Source organism: Phyllostomus discolor, chromosome 11 (genome assembly GCF_004126475.2).
Source record: "Phyllostomus discolor isolate MPI-MPIP mPhyDis1 chromosome 11, mPhyDis1.pri.v3, whole genome shotgun sequence".
NCBI classification, from domain to species: domain Eukaryota; kingdom Metazoa; phylum Chordata; class Mammalia; order Chiroptera; family Phyllostomidae; genus Phyllostomus; species Phyllostomus discolor.
The window spans coordinates 85,827,608-85,853,306 of record NC_040913.2 but is presented as its reverse complement, the minus strand read 5'-3'; positions in this window follow the sequence as shown (position 1 = coordinate 85,853,306).

Sequence of the window (25,699 nt, the reverse complement as noted above, 5' to 3'; positions counted from 1 at the left end):
CTCTGTGCCCTTTCTTAGCCAGGCACCTGCGTCTGGAGCGTGTGCTTGCTAACCAAGAGCCGCATCTTCGGCGAAGGCTGCGGTCAGAGGGTTCTTACGTGAAAGATGACCTCACTGGGCAGTCACGTCAGCCTGGGGACGAATTTCACTCGACAGCCCCTGCTCCTCCAGAGATTCCGGCCCCCATTACAAACACTGCTTCCACGTGGGGGGAAGTCACCACAGGACAGGGACTGGAACGGGTCACTGAGCCACCGGAAACACTGTAGTCATCTAGGGCAACCATGCATAGTGACGCTTGAAAAGGATAGGCCCCAGAACCCACTACGTGTGGCCGTGAATAAAGTCGTGGGACGTCTATGGAAATGGGTCAAGATACGAGAGAATCAAAGAGCTAAAGGGTTGGACAATTCCATCCACCCATGCAGAGGGGCTGTAACACCATGACTGTGTGACATATAAACTTTGTTTAATGGGTATTTCCTTACCTCCTATTCCTGCATGAAGATGAGGGTGAGGGGGCACCGTTCTGACAATACTTCTGCTTGTGTGATATCCGAAGAAACTCGGTCACAGCCTAAACCACTGGAAGTGTTAAGGTTTGTGTTCTAAATAGATCATCATAGCAACCGGACAGAGGATAAATGAAAGGGGGGGTAATCCAGGAAGGGAGGTTCGAAGAGAAAATATTTCAGTAGTTTCTGTCAAAGATAAGAAAGGCCTGAACTAATTCCATGCCTGTAAGGAAGGAGAGGAAGGGAGTTTCCCCCCCCAGACTCAGGATTTAAATCCATCACCCGCAGTGATTCACTGGGTGCTAGGGAACTGGGCGAGAAAAATGAAAACAGTCAGAAAAACTCCTGGGTGTTTCAGAGACTGCATTGCTTGGAGTTCATAGATGGGCACGGCAAAATAAATATAAAAAAAAACAAAGACTATGAAAATGAAAATTAAACTACCTTGTGACTTCATCCAGTGCATGTTAGCCCTAGTGTTTGGTCTTTTTCACCGAGGGGGTGGGAATCAAAGATGTAGCTGGAGTAAAGTGGGAGGGACGTGGAAAAGGTGTCAGTTTGGCATGGGGTCATACCCACATCTTCAGGAAAAGCAAAGAGAATGTGATTTGGATGCTGTGAGGCCAAGACACCGTGATTTAATAAAGGTGCATTGAGCATAAATCTAGGTAATGATCATGCCTGCACACTCCACACAATGTTGTGCTTGGTGCAATCCCATCACATATCCTGCCTGGGGATGTTCAAAGGGGCCTCATGAAAAGTATGTTTGGGTTCAATGAGGAATTCTTTTTCACATACATCTCAAGCAGGAAGTTGCTCTTAACAGCTAAACGAACCTAAAATCCTTATGTCAGTGCATGGAGAGGGGGCTGGTCTCCACGGTAGGCTGTGCTGGACCACAGGGGACAGCCATCGCCTGACTGGGTAGCTACAGAGTACTCGCTTTAGAAAGAGGCGGCACTGCACAACTGACCCAGCATTCACCAGTGATGGCCTCGTCGGGTCTAGACAAGGTCATCTGGGACACACCAAAGACGATCCAAGTTGGACTAGGGTGGGAACTACTCCTCCGTCACATGGTTAAGGGTTACCACAGGTTCTCAGGCAAGAATTGGTTGCTGTCTGCAGGACCCACTCTGCCTTCTAGCCCATTCACTGTCTTTTATATGTGCACAGTGATTGGGGCATAGTTTTCATTTCAGTGCAGTTCAGTCATTCTTGATCATGTCCTTTCCTTCTGTGAAGCACTGAGTGTAGAATCTACCTGGAAGCCAAGAGGTAACCTCCAGAGGTAAGCATGCATAGTAGAGTCAAGGATTTGACACTTAGAGTTGGAAAAATGAGGTAAAACATCCTCTTGAACAAATTCTTTCTGAATAAGTGGACTTGTGCTTGGGTGAGCTAAATATTATGTTAGAATCCTCCAGGGACTGCACCTTGAAGGTTTGACAGTATTTACAACTGTATGAACTCACTTATTCCTTCCATAAGCATTCATCAGATGTGCACTATGCTGGACACTGCGGAAGATTCATTAGGGAGCAGTGAGACTGAAAATAATGCAGCCAGTTAGGCCGTTGCCATAGTCCAGAGGAAAACAGATGAGGTCTAAGGTAGAGGCAGTGGCATTAGTAGGGAAGAGAGAGACACGAGGGAAATGTAGACACAGTCAGTAGTCCATAGGTCAAAAATAAATATAGTAATAAAGAAATACATTAATTAATCAGTGTAGTACATAAGACAAGTCCAGCACTATACACAAGAGAAAGAGGTTACATTGGATAGATCCTAACTTATGCTAAATAACAGACCTGCCGTTACACAGTGGGACCCAGAGAACCACCCAGCCTGTAGGTCAACGATGGGAATTTCTTTGGCCAAGTGCCAATCCTGTTCTCTCCTCAGAGAGAATTCAACCTGGACTTATGCGGGGCGGCGGGGGGCGGGGGGCAAAGGAGGCCGCTCTGTAAGTCCCACCTGAAACCTACCCTGGGCGTAAACTTACTCTGATGCCTGGGCTATGGAGATGAGCCTCTGCAAAATGACAGAAACCTCATTTCTCAATAACTGTGAAAGAATTTAAGGCAAAACCAGGAGCAGGTAAAGATGCACGGTAAGAATAATAGTAAAAAATATATGTAACACATACATATATAATAATTGTAAAATATACATACACATACGTGTGTGTGTGTGTGTACCTTACAGTAATGACAGCGATACCAGAATAAATATTTGTTATATCCATAGTACTCTTCTATTTGCAGAATGTATGACTAATTACACTGGAAGATAGAAAGCGCCTGCCATGTGCTGTAATACTCTGTATATAAACGTGTGTGTGTGTGTGTGTGTGTGTACATGTGTGTGTGCTGAGAGTGAAGGAATCAGGAGCAGCCGCTGATCCAGTAACTGAAAGCAAGGGCCAGATTCAGCTCAGACCCCGCGGACAGTCCAGGGAAGGTGTACCCTTTGGGGAGTCTCTTTTTACCGGGTTCAAGCTGATGTCACTTGGAACAAATCAAACATTTACAATCTGAATTGAATGAAATAAGATAGGTAAATTAGCTTGTGTTTATTCATAAACTAATAAAGGATTAGTTTAGTCAGTCTAAAATATGATGCCATTTATAAAATTTCATGCATATCCATCTTCTCAGAAGACATATATTGTACAACATACATTTCTAAAACTAGATTTTCCCTTTGCTTTATCCAAAAACTTGAAAAGGTAAATTTGCAATAAAAAGGCTTACAGCAGAAATGTTTTTAAAATGTCAAGTGCTTAGTTTGAGGTGATTATATATCCATACTAACCGCTCGAATTCTTATGTCTTTTTAACAATTAGGGTTTCTAAAGATTACAGGTCGTTAGTGTGCAAAGGTAAATTCATATTTACTAAATTATTCTTATTAAGGTAAATGTCCAAATAACTAGTAGGGTTTCAAACAATGACATAGAAACTCCCTACATAGAAAATAAATGTGTATTTATTGTGCAGCTCTTACGAAGCAAGCATCAAAACAAACACGATTTCCAGGTTAAAGTTTAATTGGACAGAAAATTCATGAACCAAATCATTTGAAACCTCAATTTTGTGCTTAAGAGTCTTCACTGCATACTTTCTGCTTATTTTAACTCAGTTAAAAGATGTGAAATAGCCCCTTAGTAAAAGTGCAGGTATTATACAAAAGGCCTATTGTAAAAAAGGCTGTTCCATTGATGATCTGTGTGTCAGAATTGTTATAGGACACTTTTCCCTCTTCTCTGTAAATTACATCAGGAAATAGTATTTTTAAAGCATCTTAGATATACTTCTATCCAATCTTCAACATCTAGGTTAAAAATTTTTTTGAGCTATACTACTGAAGAACATACTACTTTGAAGTAACATTGCTTTTTCAAAATTCAGTTTCCGAGTGTCACTTTGAATACTTGCACACACGAGGACAAATTATTTTTAAATCCTTTCTTTACAGCTCTTCTAGTATATTAGGGTCCACAACAGTTAATGATAATATTAGCAGGTACAGTGCCTAAAACAGTTACTAAAGACGATAATTATAAACAGGACATCTCTGGGGAAAAACGGCATCTCGACGGTCCCCAAGTAAATGGCCTGTGAAATAAGTGAACCAAGAAATAAGTGAACCAATAAGTGAACCATGGAATTTGACATTTCCATGCCAGGGAATTTGCAAATTAAAAGAAGTCCTTATTAGAAGATAATTGACTGTATGAATCTTCTGATCGGTCGTCTTCCAGGGAAGGCTGCCGTCGGCGATTACTGTGGGGAAAGGACAGGGAGAGAAGCGCACGTAGGAGAGTCTGAGGCTCCTCCGAGCGAGGAAGAGGTCAGGGACAGGAGTGCTGTGAGGTGTCTGTGTATCATCAGACACGTTCAAGCCTGGGTGTTTTCTGCATCTTGCTAAAGCTGCTGTAACTTTTCCTAAGTTACTGATTTTGTAAAAATCTTTGCTTCACCTCAGCTGAGAGCAAACGGGTTGCTCCTCTGGACCTCAGGCATGATTCCCAATGGAGATATTAATTGTCGGGCGAAGTAATTAAAGCTTCCTCTCTGAAGTCATGATTGCTGAGTGAGAACCCGGCTTTGCCACTAACCACCTGCATGGCTGTAGAGGGGTTCCTTAACCTGGCTGAGTGCAGGGCTCCTCACCTGTGAACTGGGAATTGCAACAGCACCGATTCCAAGTACTTGTTGCAAGTATTATATTCTAGAAGGTTCTCAATGTGGTGACTGCCTGGTGCATCGTACACATACAGTAGGTATCAGGCATCAGCACCGTTATTCATGATGAAGAACGAAAAGGACTGCAACATAGCTTGATTTGTTCCTACTGATCTTCCTTGGGGCGTGCTGTACGAGAAGATTTGGATCTCCGGGCCCTTGTGCTCCTCACGATTGCTGTGACGTTTTGAGATAAGAAATATAAGGCACGTAACACAGTGCCAGATATTCATTTCCTTTCTGTTTCTACACATACCCACCAATATGCGTGAATGCTAGTCCATACCCACGATCTCATTTGGAGCTCTAGAATATAAAATTTCATGTAAGAAGCCTATTTGAGTGCTATAAAGTCAAAAAAGTTCATGTTCTCTCCAGGAGAATTTACAGCCTTTATAACACAATTGTTAAGTTTTGATTTGTACTGTTGTTTCCTGATGATACTTTCTTTTGCCTGTTCTTACTTTATTTCTTGATGGCTGATACTTTATTTGAAATCTTATGTTATCTGTTAATAGTGCTTTTGTTGGTTTGTTAAGCTTCAGGGGTTTTTTTTAGGGAAAATGCAGGGGATATAGATGAAGACGTAAGTATACAAATAGTCATAGACCAGTAGCCAAGCTCTCTCCCTCCCTCTCTCCACCACCCATGTATTAAATTGCACAATTTAATTTAGCCCATTTCAAGTCTTCTCCTGATATAAAGGTGCCTTTCGTTTTAATAGATTCATTAGACCATACTTTCTCCGTCTTGGTAAACAAAACTATATAAACCATCACCTGTCCTTTGGGGATTGAAACCATCTTAGAGCTATGTTCTCAGCACAGCTCATTGCAGCGTATAATGAAACATTTAAGGGGCTTTGCAAGGTAATTGTGGAAACTCTAGCTTTGGAGTCATCAGGCAGGGATGTCAGCTCCTTACGCTTTGCCATGCTCACCTTCCTGAAACAGACACGTCCTCAGGATGTGGCTCCTGCTTCTCTCCTTTTGACGGGCCACTGCACTGTTAGCCTTTGAAAGGATTCATTGGCAAGTGAATCTGTCTGCTGCATAAACCCAGAGAAACTCTCAGAAGGATGGGATGGCAATGACTTTCAAGTTGTATTGTGCTTCTCTCAGGAGATGACTTTTTAGACCTATGAGAAGCAAGGACTCCTTAACCAAATGGATTTTGGCAAATATTTCTAAAATCCGGGAAAAACTTTTAGTAAAGTGGTCTGAGCCCAGGAGAGTGAACCACACAGCCTCGCTTTGGACACAATGATGGGGCCTCCATACCATCCAGATAAAAGTTACATGCAATGGATGGACAGTGAAATATAGATGTATGAAGCTCTCACGTATAATCCCTAAATAACTAGCTACATAGAAGTTCCCTCTTCCTGCTCCTCCAGCATCCTCCAGATCAAAGTGATACATTAAAAATGTTTTCAAGCAATGCATCCTCTCATAACTGCAGCCAAAGACTTTGAAGAATTATGAGGCTTATGTTGGATGCTATTTCACTGCCACCCGGTTCAATAAATAAAGCCGTGAAAACTAATATGAGCTCTATAACACAGAAACATGCAAAGAAAAGTTAGCTCCCAACCCTACTTTGCCCCGTGGGTTTTTCAGCTACACTGCGGTTTCTATTAGTCAACATTCATGGATTCCACATCATGTTTGGTTGTGATGGAATGACAGGAAATTTTAAGACACACCCAGCACATGATTCAGCCCCAATTCCCAGCAGACCCGAGTGGCCCTGTAACCGACTCTTCACCATCACTGACCCTTCACCATCACTGACCCTGTTTTCTGCCATATGAACGATACCACAGACAGTAGCCGTAGACTCGGCCGGGGCCCTCACTGATGTGTTTATAAAACACGTGGAATTGACTGGGGAGAAGGGCCCGGCCGCACCTCGCTCCATTTGCACTGCATCTCCCGGGTTACCTATTTCTTACCCAAAAGAGTGGGTTACTGAGTAGAGAAGCCTAGTCGATCATCAGACAACTCCTACACACTTCCTCCCGGGTTACCCTGCCAGTGCTCCGGCCTTTGTCTCCCGTTCCCCTCCTTCCATTCCTGCAATGCCCCCGCCCCTTCTGGGCCTTGCATGGCTCATGGGTGCCCCTTTTTGCTTTAAATATCTCATGCTGAGTGTATCAACTAGGAAATCCTCATGCATTTTCTCCCAAAGTGCTTTATGTTTATTTCGACAAACTTCAAGGAACGTCCCTGATGAGATTTTTGTGCTTAATTGGTCTACTTTCTCAGTCACTTAACGATCCCTATTTTGCTTATTGAAGGACTGTCTCCAGCACTTTTTCCAAACCCTTTAACTTAAAGAAATATTTTATTTATTTATTTTTAGAGAGGGGAAGGGAGGGAGAAAGCAAAGGAGAGAAACATCAATGTGTGGTTGCCCCTAGAGCACCCCCTACTGGAGACCTGGCCCACAACCCAGGCATGTGCCCTGACTGGGAATCGAACCAGTGACCCTTTGGTTTGCAGGCAGTGCTCAATCCACTGAGCCGCACCAGTCAGGGCAAAAACTTAAACTTTTAAATTGCATTCAGAACTCAGAAGCCCATACAATGCTAAGTCTATATTGAACTACGTAATTTGTGAACTCGACTATATGACTAGCTAAAAATAAGAGCCTAGATTTTTAAAACTTCAATCCTAGGTCAAAGGATCATTTACTGTGGCCAATGGTTGGTGAGCTCTGCATAAACTTTATGAAAAAGCGAACAGAGCAAAATATCTTTATTCTTAAAAGCCTTCCACCTATATTCAGATTGTCATTCTTATAGCATTTTACTGGGCAGGTATTTTATCCTGGTAAACAGAAACAGATGAGGAAAATGATGAGCACAAGCTTTGCTCAAAGAATTAAATCTAATAAAGATTATAGAAATTTTGGCTTGATTCCTAGTCCCATTCACTTAATTTCTTTGTGAGACAACAAATTCATTAAGAAGTAAAATTTTACATTATTAGTGATATATTGTTAGCTTAATTCTCAAAAAAAATTTATGTTTTTAAGAGGAGCTGGTTTTGTTTTTCTTGGAGATGAAGTATGCTAATTTAAGAAAGTTGTTAGTCAGTAACATGCATATCAAAATACTTTGTATTCTTTCTTTCTTTTCAACTGAAGCAAGAAAGAAATTGCCTTAAGTAGGACAAAGCCTCTAGTTATACTAACAGAATGTTAAAATATGTCTCACCCACTTGTCTGGATAGTCAGGAAGAACATTATGCACTGTTATAGAATGTAAGTGTTCTACAATGCAGTGTGATTGATGTATTTTATAGGTATTAGAGATGGATAATTTCCATCTATAAGAGTTTCTATTTGGTCAAAGTAGGAGAGAAAGGAGAAAATAAAAAATGAGAAACTGAACCCAGATGGAAAAAAACATGATTACCACTGAGATCCTGGCAGCCACTTTGTTTAAGTCCTCCATTTCACCCTTGCTATTATAAAGAAAAATAAACTTTTCTTCTTCTTTTTTTGCTCCGGAGAATATCAAGAAAAAAAATTGATCCACTGACTAGGCACTTGATAGCTTGAGCAATTTGAAATGTTCGACATCAAATAAAAGCATGAAGCACTAACCTTTCAGGATTGAATGTTACCAAATAAACAGCCGGATGCTGCTGACATTAACACCTATTATTGTGCTGCCTTAGTTTTATGGGTACAATAAACTCTCCGGGATGATGAACATTTTGTAATTCAAAGAATGACTCATGGAAAATATAGTTTTCATTTTCTAAAGTACTGCAGTGTTGCATTTAGAAATCTCTTGCTGTGTTGAAATTGATTCAATTTGAATGACAATCCAAAAGCTACAATAAACTTTAAAAATGTACAAACATGTTTTGCTTCGTTCTTCTATTTGGGAAAACAGAAGCAAACAAAGACAACGGTGTTCCTGGGAGCCGGTGCACGGTGATATCCTGTTACATAAACAAGCATCATACAAAACAGGGTCACAATTGTCACATCTATTTATGGAGCGAAGAAGGGCAGTTTTTAAGAGATGTGAATGGCATCCAATAAAGCATTGCAATTGAGGTTCATTCTGTCCAAAACTCTTTTGAGTGTTTATTTACCTGGATTTATATTGACCTAGGGAGCCAACTCCTACATATGCTAAAACTGTACCAAAAGATTCACCAAATGATGCTATTATGACAAGTCTAAACCAGTACAATTTTAAGACAGAATAATATTTACACTTATAATTTGTGCTGTTTTCCTCTGATCTCAGTTACTGTGTTGAAAGCCTTAAGCCATCTCCAACCATGAATAACCTTCTTATGTCACTTCTTGGGGATTTAATTAGATGGGGCTGTGAAGAGCCTGGTGATTTGCTGCTCACACCAGCAAAAGCGGCAGTTAGATAAAATACTTTCTTGACAAGAAATGTCTTTCTTTGGGATCTTAAAAGTGGTGTCTCATCATTCTGAATTTAAGGATGTAGGAATGACTTTTCAAAGACCCATTCAGTGCAATGATTTACTTTGAATGTATTCCCAGAAAAATAAAAATTTTTGAGCTTTGAAGATTAAATTTTTTAAAAGTTCATGTAAAAACATAACCTAATTTTTACAATATTCTCCTGTGGGAGATAGTTAACTTGAAGTCACTCTGAATTTTAATTACAGTGATTCCTCATAAAACCATACATTTTTGTTAAGGTTTTTATCACACACACCTTCAACTATGTTCAACTGTTGACATGCAAAGGTCAAAAAAGAGAGTAAATTTGGAGCACCAAAATAGGTAGGTTTTAAAGTATATTCCTTTTCCAGTTGGAAATTCCATGACCAATAACTGGATTATTTTTACTGTGGACAATTACAAGCTGGACCTAACTTTGCCAAAGTTGCAACATGAGCTATAAACAAGTAAATACACAAAACACAAAGATAAAAGACAAAGTAGACTGCCCATTCTCCTCTAGGCAACGTAGAAATGAGAGCATTTTCTCTCCTTTTAAATTCCGAAGAAGAAAAATCCTATAATTGCACTGATTGTTGTTTTACTAAAACTCAGTTGAAAAAAATTGTTACCGTATCCTTTCCCCAATTCCAGTGCAATTTGCATACACAGAATGTTTTCATGGTTTTGCCCTTTCTTAAAACTATGCTTTTATAGTCTAATTTCAGAGAAGCCACGCCTGATATCGCTTGTTTTACAGCAAGTTATATAGGCCCATACCAGAAAGTTATTCATCGTTGGTTCAGAAGTTGATAGCTTATAGATGTGCAAATATCTGAGCTTTGGGAATGAAAGGTGCTATTATGTGATTACCGTGAGTGTGCTGTTACTGTAAATACTGTGGTAACCGGGGCCTGAAAGAATCTATTAAGCCAAGATTATGCATTCTTCGGGTTTTGAGGTTCTGACTCCCATCCATCATCCAGCGCCCGTGACATTTGTAAACACCGCAAGCCTGGCTAGTAGGCAGCTCGGTTTCCTTTCGCTGCCCCTCCCTTCCCCTCCTCCCCACTCACCACCTTTATCTAACCTGTCCAACCAATCCCAGCTTACTTCCTGTCACTCACAAAGAGTGTGGCGATGTTTACACGCAATCTGCAACTAATTGGAAATGACTCGCTGCGGCGGTTTGATGCCCGCTGGTAGGAGAAAGTCTGGGTTCTGTCAAGAGGATTTTTTCCATCTGCTTCACTGGTGACACGTGGCAAAACCATCGTAAGTGAAGACGATAGGCCGTGTAATGAACGGTGGCACTTAAGACTGATGCGAAGGACAGCGAGGGAAAGCCACGGAAGGCTTTCTTTGGAAGGGGTGTTCTGAGGAACGGAGCCTCGCGATCTCCACATCCATAGGAGGCTCTGCTGAAAGCAGACGGCCCTTGTGGTTGCGGGCAGCCCTTTGCAGCGAGCGGGCGCAGGCTCTGCATGCGGGCAATCTGGTCCCAATCCCCTCTCAGCCACTCACAGATCTGAGATTCTGAATAAACTCCGTCACCCTGCTGAGTGTTAGTTTCATGATCTGCTCGATGAAGTTGATATTATCTCTTCCTAAGCATTGGAGCGTCTGATAATAATGAAACGAGAATATGAAATGCCTCAGCCAAAAAATGCTTGTCCATAGTAGAGGGTTTTGTCTGTTTGTTTTAATTCATTGTAATGTCTGGTCTGGAAAAGCAGTCAAATGAGAAGAGTAAAACATAAACCATGCAAGAAGCAATGTGACCACATTACAAATAATGAGCCCCTCCACAGAGACATGTCATGAGGTTGAGGTTGGCAGAAACAGAGCATCCAATGGGCTTGTTCCATGGAGTATTAGTCGCCTTCTCCTGTCCTGTCCTTCATCTCCTATTTCAGAGGCATCTTACTCTCTTCCTGTCATCTTCCCATGCCGTGCATCCCTGGGACACCCAGCCCCGGGCGACAGGGGTCTGAGGCTCAGCAGCGTCAGGTGCGTTATGGAAGTGGAACCCTGGCCTTGCTTGTCCAGGCTTCACCTTCCTTGCATAGATGTGAACTCAGAAAATAGGACGATTCCTGACGATACGTCCAGATACTTCAGGTTCTACTTCAATGCAGAAAGAAAGGTTGCCTAACCTTTCTAAATTTCGAATTCTAAATTAGAATTCGAAGAATGACTTAACTTCAGGATATGCCACCTTCCTCGTTCATCTTCCTCAACAGCGAGAATAAATGCAAACACTTTGTCACTTACACTGGAGAAAAAGCAATCCTAACAGAACATATAAAATCAGTTTAGAAATAGTGATAAGCACATTAGATGTTTATGTCAAACTGCTTTCAATGTTCAAGTAGCACGATCCTAGACTCCTCGTTCTAAATCCAGGAGAGTCAGGATATTTAAATGGGCTTCATCGTTTCTACCAAAGAGGACTTTTAAATTCACTCTTTTCTAAAGATCTTGAATGGCCAGATAAAAATCAGAATGCAAAGCAGTTCCCACCATCTCCGATGTGAGCTCCCATTCTGTGTGCCGGATGACTTCATGGAAGCCCGGGGCGGATCGCCTTACGGGAGCACAAGGTTTCTCTGTCCCAGGATTTCTGTACCTGCACCAGTAGCAGGTCCAGGCATATACTACACACCTACTGGGGCCGTAACTGGATACGGCTGATGTACAATAGCGCTGAAAGAAGTGTACTTTTCCAGCCAGGGGACTTGTAACAGGACCTGCTTCGTCTAGCGTTGCCACACAAAGTACCCCGCTTCCAGCCTTCCTAAAGGTGCTCGAGTGATCGAACGTGAAAAAGGAGAGCAGAATAGACCTGTATGTCTGAGAGGGCCTGGCCACTCAGCCTTCCAAGTGTGATGAAATTTAAATCGTGAATATTTTGTATGTGTCAAAACATTGGCAACTTGAAAGGGATGTTTGGGAAAAGAGCATATTCGTGAACTGTCCACTAGTTTCCCTCCAAGAAGTAGGAGGTTTCAAAGACGCGATACATGACATCTTGGACTTTAGTAAAATTCATCCCGAGTTGGAATCAATTCAAAATGTTGAATTTTGAATCTTGATAAGAAGGAAAAGAGAGAAAAAGTGAGAGAGAAATGTTCTTACTCTCTCTTTTACGGATGAGAAGGTTAGAACAGTCAACTTCACAAATTCACAGACTTTGCTCGTCCGAAAGACGGGTCCGGAAAATGCTTTTTCAGGGATTCATTCAAGGAGACTTCCTGTTCGGAAGGTCTCCATATTAAAAATGAAAGAGAGCCGTGGACACGTCCCTTTGATGAGGGCCCCTCGGCCCACCAGAGTCAGAGGACTTGACGGAGAATGCCGGCACCATCTTTGACAATGACCTGCCTGACTTTGTCTCTACCAAGGATGCAGAAGATGAAAGAGGGAGAACCCAGGTAGCTCTTGACTTCAGCAGTATGTTGTCTTATCTGTGGGTTTCATTTTCCACGGTTCTCCTTCTCATGGACATTAGACAGCGACCCTTTAATCTTTTCCGGGGCAGCTTTAATCTCTCTGTGCTTAGCCATTTCTAAAACGGGGATAACACCCATACCACGGGGATTAGCTGAGCATGGTTGTAAGTACTCGACAGTCAATGTAGGGTTGTCTTTTTTTTTTTAATGTCACTTCAAAACTGAACCTCGTCTCTCATGGAGCTGTGCAAATTAACTATCTCTTAATAATGAGTTGTTTATGGAAGTGAAGAAGAGAAACTCGAAGGATTTGGAAGGGTGGCTTTGGAAAAGTATTTTATTAAAGGACTCCCTACTATCCTGGGAGAATAGGTCTCACAACAAAGTTGGGAAAGCAAGGGACCGGGGAGAGGAATTGGGTAGATGTTAACTGCCTAGTAAGAAGGAGAGAGAACAGTCATCAGAAGTCACATGTTTATACAGATCCATAGCGACCACAAAGCCGTTGACATTTACTCTGGTGTCAGCCGGCCTCCAAGCTGGCTGCTATTTTCAGCCACTTCTTTCCTGCAGGATGTTTGGTTTGCAAACCCACTAGGATTTCGCAGGAATGCTCTGGGTCTTCTAGAAAAGAAGCCTTGCATTCCTCAGCACTTCAAGTGTCAACATTCTTCAGAGCCTTCGCCCCCAGAGATTACTCAGACAGCTCGACCAGTGGGTCTGTTTACAACACTCACACTGATCGGGTGAAGGCCCATGGTCACTCCAGTCAATGCTGGGAGAATGGGAGTCGTTCCCTAGGTGAAAAGCATCTTCATCTGAAAAACAGATTCAGCTGCCCATGCAGTTTCTTGTTAGTGAGCCCTCGGTTCACTTACCAATTGCCACAGCGCTAACCAGGCACGTGGTGGCTACGTGGTGAAGTTCACTTGTAATGTTGGCTTTTGGGGGTAAGAGTGAAACACACTTGGCTGTAAAAATCATAGTGAGCACTACTGGGTGATTATTCTTCATTATAAAAATTTCCAAGACATTCATTTTCTTTAGGCAGGTTGTTGATGACAGTGGTGTTCAGCAACCTCTCTCACCACCCCATTCCCACCAAATCCCATTACAAGAAAGGCTTCATAGTCTGTTAGTAGCTGGGGGGCCACCCAGGGGTGGATCAGCCGGGGGTCTTGATTCTGCCTATGGCTCTGAGCATGTCACCGAAAGCCTTAGTTCCTAGTTCCTTCCTCCAAGGTTCCTTCTAACTCTTACATCTTGAATTCGTGGGCATGAGTCATAGAATTCAGTTGCAGAAGTCCATCATATGCTGGTGATTTTTCTCACTTTTCCAGATCCTGTCACAACATTTGTAATTCATGACAGCTGTTGACCCCCTCTTTCCTCCAGAAAATATAGTTGATTATCATTTCTCCTCCCTTTCGTATCAGAAAATATTTTTACTTTAAATATTTTACAGACTCCTCATATTTTTAACATGTAATCATTGTTATAGTTCCCAGTGTATTTTATGGAATCCGAAGTGATTTCACACTTTTCCTTGTAAATTGAGGACACTGGTGCTTAAAACTCCCATCATCCATCTCTCACTCAAAGGGTTAGGACTTTAAAGTTACATACATGCCCTGGTGAAGCTTTCTAACTAAGGACAAGGGCCCTTTGGGAGAATTCTTTAGTCCTCCTGAGCTTCAGTTCTCTCCTCGGTAAACTGGCAGTAATATTTGCTAACTCTCAACGAGGCTGTGGGGATTGAAGGAATACCCTTCAGGCTGGGCTGCCAATATTGAATAGGTCTGCAGCTGGTTGACTGTGTCCCTTCCTGTGATCCTGCACGGTCTTCCTGGGCTGTGTTCCAGCCACCCTTGCTGTCCGCGGTTCAAGTTAGAACAGCAGGGCCTGCATCCTTTCCTGAGTAACATGTTCTCTTGGATCAGTCATAATACTCTTTTACATAAAACCTCTTATAAAACATTTATGAAACTCCACTTGAGATCTGATTGGCAATGAATCCTCATCTCCATGGTGATCATTACTCTGAAAAGCAGGCTCCACAATGCACTGCTGTACATTTATAAACAACAAAGGCTCAAAAGGAGACAAAGGCCTCTCCACTACCTTCTTCCTTAGATTCGGTACTAGGGATCTAAAGTGGGCTCCTAAATTTTTAAAAATTCTAAATTTTATTGTAAAAAGCAAGAAACAAAAAGCATCTCTTATTTTCTTTTTTTAAAGCACAGATTTGTTTAAATTTTTAAAAGATTTTATTTATTTATTTTTAAGAGGGAAGGGAAGGAGATAGAGAGAGAGAAACATCAATGTGCGGTTGCTGGGGGCCATGGCCTGCAACCCAGGAATGTACCCTGGCTGGGAATCGAACCTGGGACACTTTGGTTCCCAGCCCGAGCTCAATCCACAGAGCTACACCAGCCAGGGCGCATCTCTTATTTTCTTAGATACTTCCTTAAATCTTTAAAGCAGTTGGGGCTCAGGGGAGAATTTCCAGCAGTGGCTCCATCAGGGGATCACCACGTATGAGCTCATCCGCTTGTGGTGTGTAACCAACTCCCGCTGGAACGGAGGCAGCATGGAGGCGGTGGCCCAGGCTCTGCGGGGCTTTCTCTCCGGGTCCCAGGGCAGACCTGTGAGCCTAGCATGTCTCAGTAACTACTTGCAAAGTGAAGGAGCGAGGGAAACGAAAGTCACAGGTGAACGGGTTGAGCACTCAACGTATGTGATGCCAGATACACAGAGGTAAAGAAGACTCTCTTCCACCCTCAGGGAGCTTTAAGTCTCCTCCAGCAGGCATGGCCCACAGAACTGAGAGGAGCACGCACCACCAGTGAGTGCAGGAGAGGCGCCATTGAGTCGGTAGAGAAGGTGCGGGCCTTGGCTGTCCAGGGAAACCAAGGGTCACTGTAGGGATGGAAAAATCCTTGGTTCCTGCTGCACGTAGCACTCTGACAGGGCTTTTAAACAGACACATAGGACACCAAAGCAATGATCACATTCATGCTCACAAGATGCCACCATTTCAGTTTGTATGAATGCTGAAACAAATGGAGACAGAAGGAATCTTGCCATGATGTAAGAAAACAGTTCCGTTTCTATCTACGACATTCTCATTGTCCATTATTAGTTTAATTTTCTGGTGTACTATGTGGTTCTCTGAGGCCCTTTGGACTGTTTCCAAAGGCAGTCATTCTACTTTCTGTGAATTGACATGTTCTAAAGGTCACTGACAATTGTGTACCCGTATAGTGGGCTTGACATGATAAACACAATACCTTGGCCCAGGTATAGAATAGGACGTGGTGCATGGTCAGAATGCAGGTTAGCACAAGAAAGGGGTGCGCCTTAGAAGGGAGAACACCATTTCTAACTTTACAGGTGAAAGTACTCAGTGGATATTTGGAAAACAAAAATATGTCTTTAAGTGCATAATGCCACCCAGAGAAAACCATTAAATGATATCTTTTAAAACTTTTTTAAAAGTTTGTAAAAAGTGTTTTTAAGATATTTATGTATTTATTTATTTTTAGAGAGAAGGGGAAAGAGGGAGAAAGAGAGGGAGAGAAACATCAGTGTGTGGTTGCCTCTTGCACAGCCCCTACTGGAGACCTGGCCCACAACCCAGGCATGTGCCCTGACTGGGAATCAAACCAGCAACCTTTTGGTTCATAGACTGGCCCTTAATCTACTGAGCCACACCAGCTATGGCCAAATTAAGTAAATTTAGCTTTATTCTTTAAGTTATAGTCATATTCAAAATATGTTAAAGGGTGTATGTTAGTGTATATTTGGAAAAGGCATTTGAGGATATATCATGATAATTATAAAATGTCAGGCATTTCCACCCCTTCTGCACACTTTCATGTAAATGTTGTTTCTCTTCCCTTACTTTCTCAAAAATATGTAGATTTCTATTATATTCCTTCCCATTTTTTCCCTTTTATTTTATCAGAAAGGGTTGAGCTGCAAGTCCCATGTGAGAATGCCCTTTGGAGTCATTTATCAGGAAAGAAGAAGCAAAGAAAAAAAATAAGCAGTCTTTCCTCGTCTGGTCCCAGAAATGGAGAGAAAATCTACTCTGGAGACGAGTTGAGAGCACTGTGGGCGAGCCGGACGGGCAGGGCCCCAGGAATATCATTCTTTATCGCAGTATCTATCGGATTCCATTTAAAAGAATATTCTTTCCTTCTAGTCATCTTCAGGGATGGGTGTGGAGGGACAGAGGGGCAGCCCTCGGTGCAGGCATTCAGAGTGTCTTTAAGAAAAAACAAGCCGCCAACCAAGGGGAAAAGGGCTCCGGTTCAGGCCACTGGCGTGCAGCTCCAGGTTTATCATAATTACAGTGATTTTCTTTCAGACTTAAACACTGCAATGAAGTCTTCCCCTGCCTATAAAAAGACAGCGGTGCTGCTGAGAACAGTGGCTTCTGAACCTAAGTCTACATAATAACCCTGTGAGAGGCGTGTGGGTTCCCAGGTGCCACCCGGTGACGTTTCTGATTCTGCAGACCTGGGGCGAAGGCTTCCGGGGCAGGACGGGGTCCTGCCGGTGCTGGTGGGCCACCGCAGGTCCCGTTCACCCCAGGAGGGTGTGGTCCGGGCTCTGAGGGACTTCCAGGGCTCAGGCTCACGTGACAGAGAGAGGCTCCGAGCTCCGGGTCCCGGTCACTCCAGCTTCCAGTCTTTGGGGACTGAGTGTGAAGTAGCAGCCAACCAAACGTCTGACCTTCGTATGCTATCAAAGCTCAACTTTTTTTCAAAGGTAGCGAGGAGATGTTTTAAAGCCCAATGTTTGGCGTTAGAGCATATGGGGCTTAAGGCTCATGTTCTGCCGTTTCAGGCAGAAGGGACTTGAGCGGTTACTTGGTCTCTTGGCCTCATTTCTCCGTCTGTAATGTGGAGATGGTGAGAGCACCAGCCTCGAGGTGTGGTTGTAAGAATAATGAGATGATACAAGTAAAGCCCGTAGAACTATAGCTGCGTGCAGTTGTTGCTATTGTCACCATTTTTCTACAGGAACCAGCCATTACACTGCAAACCTACGAAACAGATAATTCTGCACTTGTTTACTGGGGTGTCTTACACATTCACCTCCCCATTCCCCAAACGTAACAAAGTAACAACACACAGTTGTAGCTTTTATTATCTTATATGAGTGGGGAAAAATGTGTCTCTACTATAACACTAGGATATAGTTTTAAACAGGGGGATTTCAAATGTCTTGAGGTTTCTGTTTCAGTAAAATATTTCCTCTTACACTATCATATGACTTATGAAATATGACTTATTCCCTGACTTGCTATCCCATACTCTTTCCAAGCAAAGTGAAAATCACGGTTTCTGTATCCTTTCTATAAAATAAAAAGAGGCAGAAGTCTTGGATGAAAAATCTGGCAATGACATGTATAAGAAATTCTGTGAATTTCTACTTCTCCCTTTATTAATTAATGTATTCTTACACCACACTTTTATAGAAGCCCAAGTGCCAAATACACGTCTGTCTGAAATCCCAGCGCACTGGTACGCCCACCCTATCACAACATAATTTCATTAATAGTGAAGTAAGAGGCATACTGCCTAAATGAAAAATAATACAAAAATATATATTTAAATTGATCAGGCATATTTACTTTTTATGATATGACACAGTTATGTAAATAATTCTATGCAAAATGGCATAAATTATATCACATTAGATATGTGTTATTATGCTACTTCATTCTTATGTAAAATAGAGCAGGAACAAAGGAGAAGGGAAGGAACAAGGTGGGGGTGGGAGAAGGTGGGAGGGGAGAGAAGACTCAATCTGTCAAAGAAGGTTTGTTGAGCAACTACCATGTACTCAACCCTATTTCAGGAGCTAAGGAGAAAGTTTCTGTCCTGGAAAGGCCTATAGTCTGATTGGGATAAGAATACTTGTACAAAAGACAAGCAAGAGAAGGAGAGAGAGAAGAATTCCTATGCAAAAAAGAAAGAAAGAAAAAGAGAGAGAGAGAAAAGAAATTTAACAAGGATGCATAAATAAGTGGTGTAGCCCCCAAGTTTGCAGGCACTCAGGGTGAGGAAGTAAGAGTGGGTGAAAAAGAATTCTTACGTGAGCTTGCCTTGGCCTGTCTCTTATGGAGGAAACAATGTGTCAATTAACAAACAAATGCCTTAGTACCAACTGCAGGATGGACATTGGTTCCCAAGATCACGAGGAAATGAGAATGCTTAGCAGTAGCTGGCGGCTCTGCAGAGGGATGGACAAGAAGGCAGAGCGTGTAGGGAGGGAAAAGGGGGTTGAGTCCCTCGGAATCTGGAGAAATCTTGTGGGGGACACTAGAGGGTTCAGGAGACAGGGGCTAAGTCAGGTTTTTATGACTCACACATAGGTTTTACAGTGTCCGCTATCATTTCTGGCAAGTAGGAAAGGCTGTGATTCTACGAACCTCTCAATTCCGGATGGCGAGGATGAGGATGTATACTTTGGCCAGTGACTATTGTTACCATTAAAAAAAAAACTCCCCACGTGTTAGGTACTAGGTTGCCTGCAAACAGACCCATTCCCTTCTACCAGATCAACACCAGTAAGGACCCACACCAATGGTGTGGTTTTTTCTCTCCGCCCAAAGCCAAGTTCCACTAGAGACTGGGAAGAGAACAGAGTCAGCGGGAGGTCACGGCACTGCACACCAGGGCTGCCTTCACGGGTGGGTGTCCGGGAGCAGCGTCTGTCCAGCTCCCGGCGTGGACGGGCCAGCCTGCGCTCGGTCCCCTTGGCCGGCCACCATCCCTTTCTGCAAGCTCCCCCGAGGGAGGGAGCCTTTTCCTAGCCACTCGTCCACTTCCTCGAGACTCTTATCTCTGTGACAAATGCACATGTTTCAGGGTCACTTGGTTAGTTTTCCTTCTACGACATCCTCAGCCCCCTGCAGCCACTGCCTTGGCGCTCGTGGAAAAAGCAGAGTTCTTCTCCAGCCTTCCGCTTGAAAATGCTTCTCCCAAAAGCGCTTTCCTCTCCCAGTGAAGCCTTTTTTATCATTACGACATGGAGAAATCGTGTAGACCCCGTGGACTCCATGCTGCCATGAACATTTCCAGCCGCTCAGAAAGGCCAAGTTGACTCAATGCCCCTGTGACTCATGGCCGGTTCTCCTGGGCGGGTCTGAGTCACTCACACCAACACCGTCTCCACAGGCAGGACATTGCTCACGGATAATTATATTGTCATGTGTTGGCGGAAACACCACCTGCCCGCGGATCTAATGCCTAATTTAAAGTGACAGCCCTTCTCCAGGGTTACTGTGGAATTACCGTGAACGGTGGTATTTAGCGGTAGCCATAAAAGGACTGGGGCAGTGATTCGATCATCTTGATGCATCTGTTGGCTCCCTAGAACTGCTCTAAGAGCAAGTGTCACACGTTCTGTAGCTTGTGCAACAGAAATGTGTCATCCCACAGTCCTGCAGCCGGAAGTCCAGCATCAGGGTGCCGATGGGGTGAGCTGTGGTTGGTTCCTTCCGGGGGCTGTGAGGGGGAGTGGGTTCCGCGCCTCTCCTCTGGCTTCTAGTGGTTTGCTGGCGACCTTTGGCACTCCCTGGTTTAGAGATTCATCGCCTGATGGTCGCCTTCCTCTTCATGTGCCATTTCCCTACGGGGTGCGCGTCTGTGTCCAAATTCCCCCTTTTCGTAAGGACACCAGTCATGGAGGGTGAGGTGCCCCCCATACTCCCAATCTAATCTCATCCTAACTCATTTGCCAACCCATTTCCAAACAAGGCCACATTCTGAGGTACTAGGGATCTAGACTTCAAAACAGGGGTGTTGGAGGACACAGTGTAACCGGTAACAGTGATGCTACGGTGAAAGTAGGCCGCCTGAATTAGAGCCCTTCTTGAAAAGATAATAAAGCTTGGGTATAGCAGTTGGCCCCTGGCTGGCTGTTACCTCTGTACCTGGCCTGCTCTGATGCGTGCTTTCCAGGGATTCTAGTTCTGTTCTACATCAAAAGTTTCTTCCTCAAAGCTCTTTTCCCCACAAGAAAAATAAAATGAAATCTTTAAGGGGGCACCTTCTCAAACTTTCCCCAGTCGATTTCACTCCCAGTAGGTTCTTTCTCCCGCTGTGCGCTGTGCTGATTTCTCTCTTCCCCTTCGTGTGCCTTCCCTCACATCCCCCTGGCGCAATACAGCAACTCGAAAACTATTTTAATGGGAGTCTAGAGGACAAAAGGATTTTCCCTCATTGTGAATATTTCGCAAGTGGATCGGAAGGCCACTCCTGCTGGGGTGACCTCCGCCGGCCCTTATGTAAGAAGGCGAGCCTAAGGCCCTCGCCTTGCTCCCTGGGCCTTGTCCTTGAGTGGCAAGGTCCAATAAAGACTCCTGTCTCCGACAGAGGCATCCGATCTTCCGAAATTTAAAAAACTTTCACCCTGCCACACAGCAGTGCGAGGTTTTGCACAGTGACTGAGAAAGGATGCCAGAGAGAAGACAAGGCCGTTGGCCTTGGAGCCGGACTGGATCCCCAGCACCGGGGCCCTCTCCCTGGAACTCGTTCCGTGGTCCCCGGCGTGCACCCCTGGCCCCCCGGCGCTCACGGGGCTTGATCGCGATGCTTGCATATGGTTTGTTCTAAAGTCAAGTAGCTTTTGCATCATTTGCATTTTAGATAGTTTGGTAGCAGCTTCTATCTGTCAAATGCATTCTATATATTTTTTTAAAAAATCTCAGATCAAATAGTTGCAGACGTTAAAATAAACCAACAGCCAAAGGTTGTCATTGTTCTTTCTCCAATCCTTCAGGAACATACAAGGAAACACAACACAGTTCATACCCACAAACCAATGGGCAGCGTACCAGGTGCTCAGTGGGCCATGTAACAAGCACCAAGCCAAAGAGCTGGGGAGCTTTTCTGATCTTAAAGGCACAGGGGGGTTGATCCCACGTATCTGCTGTGTCCACATGCCGCTGTCCCAGCATGCAGGGACCGAGTCTCCCCTGTCACTACCAAAGTTCCCATGTATGACTTCATGCTTAAACGCCGCTTGTGTGTAATGGGAACTCAAACAAAGGCGCTGGGAGACTACACGTTTAAGAGAGTCCTTGACTTCTGTGTCAGTTTGCTTTGCCCTCCTCGGCTTGTTGAAACATACAGACCACAAAGTAGCAGCAAACACGTAAGCGGAGCTCACTGCACCGGCACCACTCTTAAATGCTGGACTAACAAACAATGTTAAGATGTTTAATCATCAGAGAACAGTGACCACAAGAAGTCCAGCACTGGGGCCACTGAGTAGCCATGGTCAGCACCCAAGAGTTCTGGTGACCCACTGACTTTAGCGGGGGTATTGATAGAATTCATTATCACCCACTTGAATCTATCTGATTGAGAACTAGGGAAGCGGGCCGTTACTGAGGGGTGTGTATAGGTGGGAAACTCAATTTCCTCTCCGCAGAGACACCAGCCGTTGAGCTGAGGTGTACTGTGGGAGCGTGGTGAGAGATCGTGGGAAAGAGACCTAAGTTATAGTGAGAAGAAAATGGGTGGGTCAGTGCACAGAGGAGTTTCCAACGAGGCAGCCTCTGCTAGTCAAACCGAGCCCCAGATTTAGATGCACCTGAAGGAGGAAACAGGCAGCCTTCGTAGGAAAAGCGGCAGGGCAGGGGATGTTGTTTATTCCAGCTGTGAGTCGCCCCAGGCTCCCCACCCTCCGTGCCTCCAGCCCACATTTACTGAGAGCTGACTGGGAATGGGCGTGTCACTAGGGGCTGGGTCCCTGCAAAGACTTGGTGGAGGTCAGCGTGGGCAGCAGACGATGCTAGGAAGCCACTCCCTGGTGTTAGAAAGCCAGTAACTGCACACCCAGCCGGTAGGGGAACTTGGAAAGGGGAGCTTTAGGAGCAGCTGGTGATGGGCTTTCAAGGCAGAGCATGAAGTGTTCACAGGTGGGACATATTCAGAAGTTAATTTTCAAGTCCCCCCCCTCAAATTTGGCTTAAATTGTAAGCTTGAGTGTTCTGAGCAGACCCCTTCCAACACTGGTAGGATAGCCAGGAAGCCCGTTATCTCTGTGATAATCCCAACTGTGAATATTCTGTCTCTTTATCAGGCCACATGTCCCAATTTTGGGGCCAGAAACCATGCCATCACGGGTAGCAGAACTACATTTTCCAGCGCATTTCCCTTGGTCTTCATGTCTCAGAGTGTGCACGAGCCTTTCCTTGCCTCTCTTGTCGCCTGCCTTCTGCCCCCACTGCTCCAGAGCACAGGGCAGGGTGGGTTGTCCATATCACCAAAGGTGGAGATCCCTCGGAAATGCTTTACAAAGCATGTTCTTTTTAGTTACTGACTTTTAGAGAGGGAGGAAGGGAGAGAGAGAAACATTGATGTGTCATTCCACTAATTTATGTGTCTACTGGTTGATTCTCATATGTCCTGACCAGGAATCAAACATGCAACCTTGGTGTATCGGGACAATGCTCTAACCAACTGAGCTACCCGGCCAGGGCCAGCTAATTCAATTTCTTAGAGAGTGATAAGACTGCCTTCTAAAAAATTCCAGCATGATAAATTGTATCCTTAATTTAATTGAAAGTCCACCCACAATCATCTTCTTGAATGATAAGTTATTCTATCCTAACAAGGTATTGGATCGATTTTCACCATGAAAGATTTTGCTGTCTGCTTGTTACTTTAATCCAATTTTCAGGAAACTTCATTAGTCTTAGAGTCGTGTGAGGGTGACTGCTGTAAGAGAATTAGATGAAAGTGCTTCTTAAACCTTTGAGAGGTGAGTCCCATACCTGTAATGCCATCTTGTGAAGTATATCATTCTTTGTGATGTATTAGCCATGCAATCGTGGGTGAGTTCCTGTCTCCTGGCTGCTGCTGACTCAGCCGTGTGGGGCTGATCCGTTCTCTGAACAGAGGTTGGGGTGGGTTAAGCGAGCTGGCCCTTTAACCAGGTGCCTGAATTCAGACCTTTGGCGCCACAGTGAAACCAGAATCCCTTAACGTCAAGGTTTGCTCTCCCTCTTTAGGGAGTGCCTTCAGAGGTGGGGACCCCCATACCTCCTGAGCAAAAGAACGAACACACTGAATGCTTTGTTGAAAAGAGCATCGAGAACCGTCCCTCTGTCCCAAAGCGTCTGTCCTCCTTCCCCAACCAACACATCGTGCTCGCACTCCTGAAGGACCACTCGATGCCTTTCAATCTTTGTTTCCACTCTTTTCACCTTTGTTCTTTAGGGGCACGCTACCAGCGACGATCTTGCTTTATATCTCACGGAAGCATTCGGATGAGCGCTGCTTCGTTTTCTACCCCCAACAGACCGCTTTCCCTAAATGTCTCTTCCACAAGATTGGACTCTCCTTCTCTCTGCGTAAGACGGACAAGTCCTCTGTGCCCTGGAGGTTTCAGCTCTCCCATGACTCAGTAAATTCTCCCATAAAGTTTTGTTTAATGTCCCTCAGAATCACCAGTTCCTTCCTCCCCACTGGAATATTTCCACCAGCACTCAGAGGTGTTGTAATAGTCTCCACCTTAACAAAAATGAGTGCTTTCCGTGGCCCACATCAGCCTCGAACCGCTACTCCATCCCTTTCCAGCCAGTGCCTCCACTTTGTCTCAACTTTCTTGCCCCCATATTCTTGACAGTGCACTCCAGTGAGACTTCCATCCCCTCGTGCCCGTGATACCACCTTTGCCGTAGGCACCAACACTGTCTTTCTTGTCTAATCCAACTCCAAGTTCAAAGTCCTCTTCTTACTTGACCTGCTATAGCATTCAGCCCAGGTGACATTCTCCTGGAAACATGTCCTGTCTTCTGAGACGCTACAGAGTCTCTGAGGTTTACTTCTATGTCACTGACCTTTACTTTAGTTTCCACCTCTAAATGCAGGAATGCTTCACAACTCGGTCCTTGGCTTTCCACCATATCCCTTCCTTTGCCCCCCGTGGCTTCAATGTCGTCTGAACACGGATGCCTCCCAAACACGTATCTCCAGCCCCAGCCTCTCAGCTGCTCTCTGGTCCAGTCCATCCCAGTTACAGCTTGCACAGCTAATGAATGGAAGCTCCAACCTTACAAGCTTTAGACAGGATCATGAACTTGTTAACTTCCTTTCCTTCCTTCCTTCCTTCCTTCCTTCCTTCCTTCCTTCCTTCCTTCCCACAAGCTTGCTCCTCTGCCATGTACCCTCTATTTTTCATATACTGAACACATCCTGTAGGTTCTTCCACCATAATACATCACAATCTTCCTCCATCCCACCATGTCCACAGCCATGACCTCTAATGAACACTGTCCAAGTCCCTGCTCTCCTCACTGGTCTCCATGCTTCTGTGTCTGCCGCTCTGCAGTCTACGAATGAACTTATGAAAGAGAAATCAACTCATATCATTCTCCTGCTTAAAGCCCTCTAGTGTCTTCTCAGTACATGAAGAATGAAATCCAAGTTTATGACCGACTGTGATCTTCACCGACCTTCATGCCCTGGCCCGACCTACTTCTCCGACATTGTCTCCACTCCTCTCCAGCCAGGCTGGCCCCACCAGCTCGTTCCTGCCTCAGGGCCTTTGTCTGTGCTGAGCGGACCACAGGCACGCTCTCCCCCATGTTTTCCATGCTTCTTCTTTTTCATCACTTGGAGTTCTGTTCTTGTTTCCTTTAAAGAGCTGTTCTACATCACCGTATCCCAGAATGCCCCACCTGTTCATTCTCTGACCCAGCGGTGCTCCACCAGGGGTGATTTTGCCTTCCACCGGTCATTTAGCAATGTCTAGAGACATTTCTGGTTGCCACCACTGGGAGGGTGCCATTGGTGTCTAATGGGTGGAGACCAGGGATGCTGCCAAACACCCTACATCGCGCAGGACAGCCCCCCAACAAAGAATTATCCGGCGCCAAATGCTAACAATGCTTATGTTGAGAAACTCTGTCTTTCTCCACCTTGTTATTATCATAGCACTTAATAATAATAGCTTAATAAAAAGCACTGTAATAATAGCTCACATTTATTTCTGATTTACCATGTGT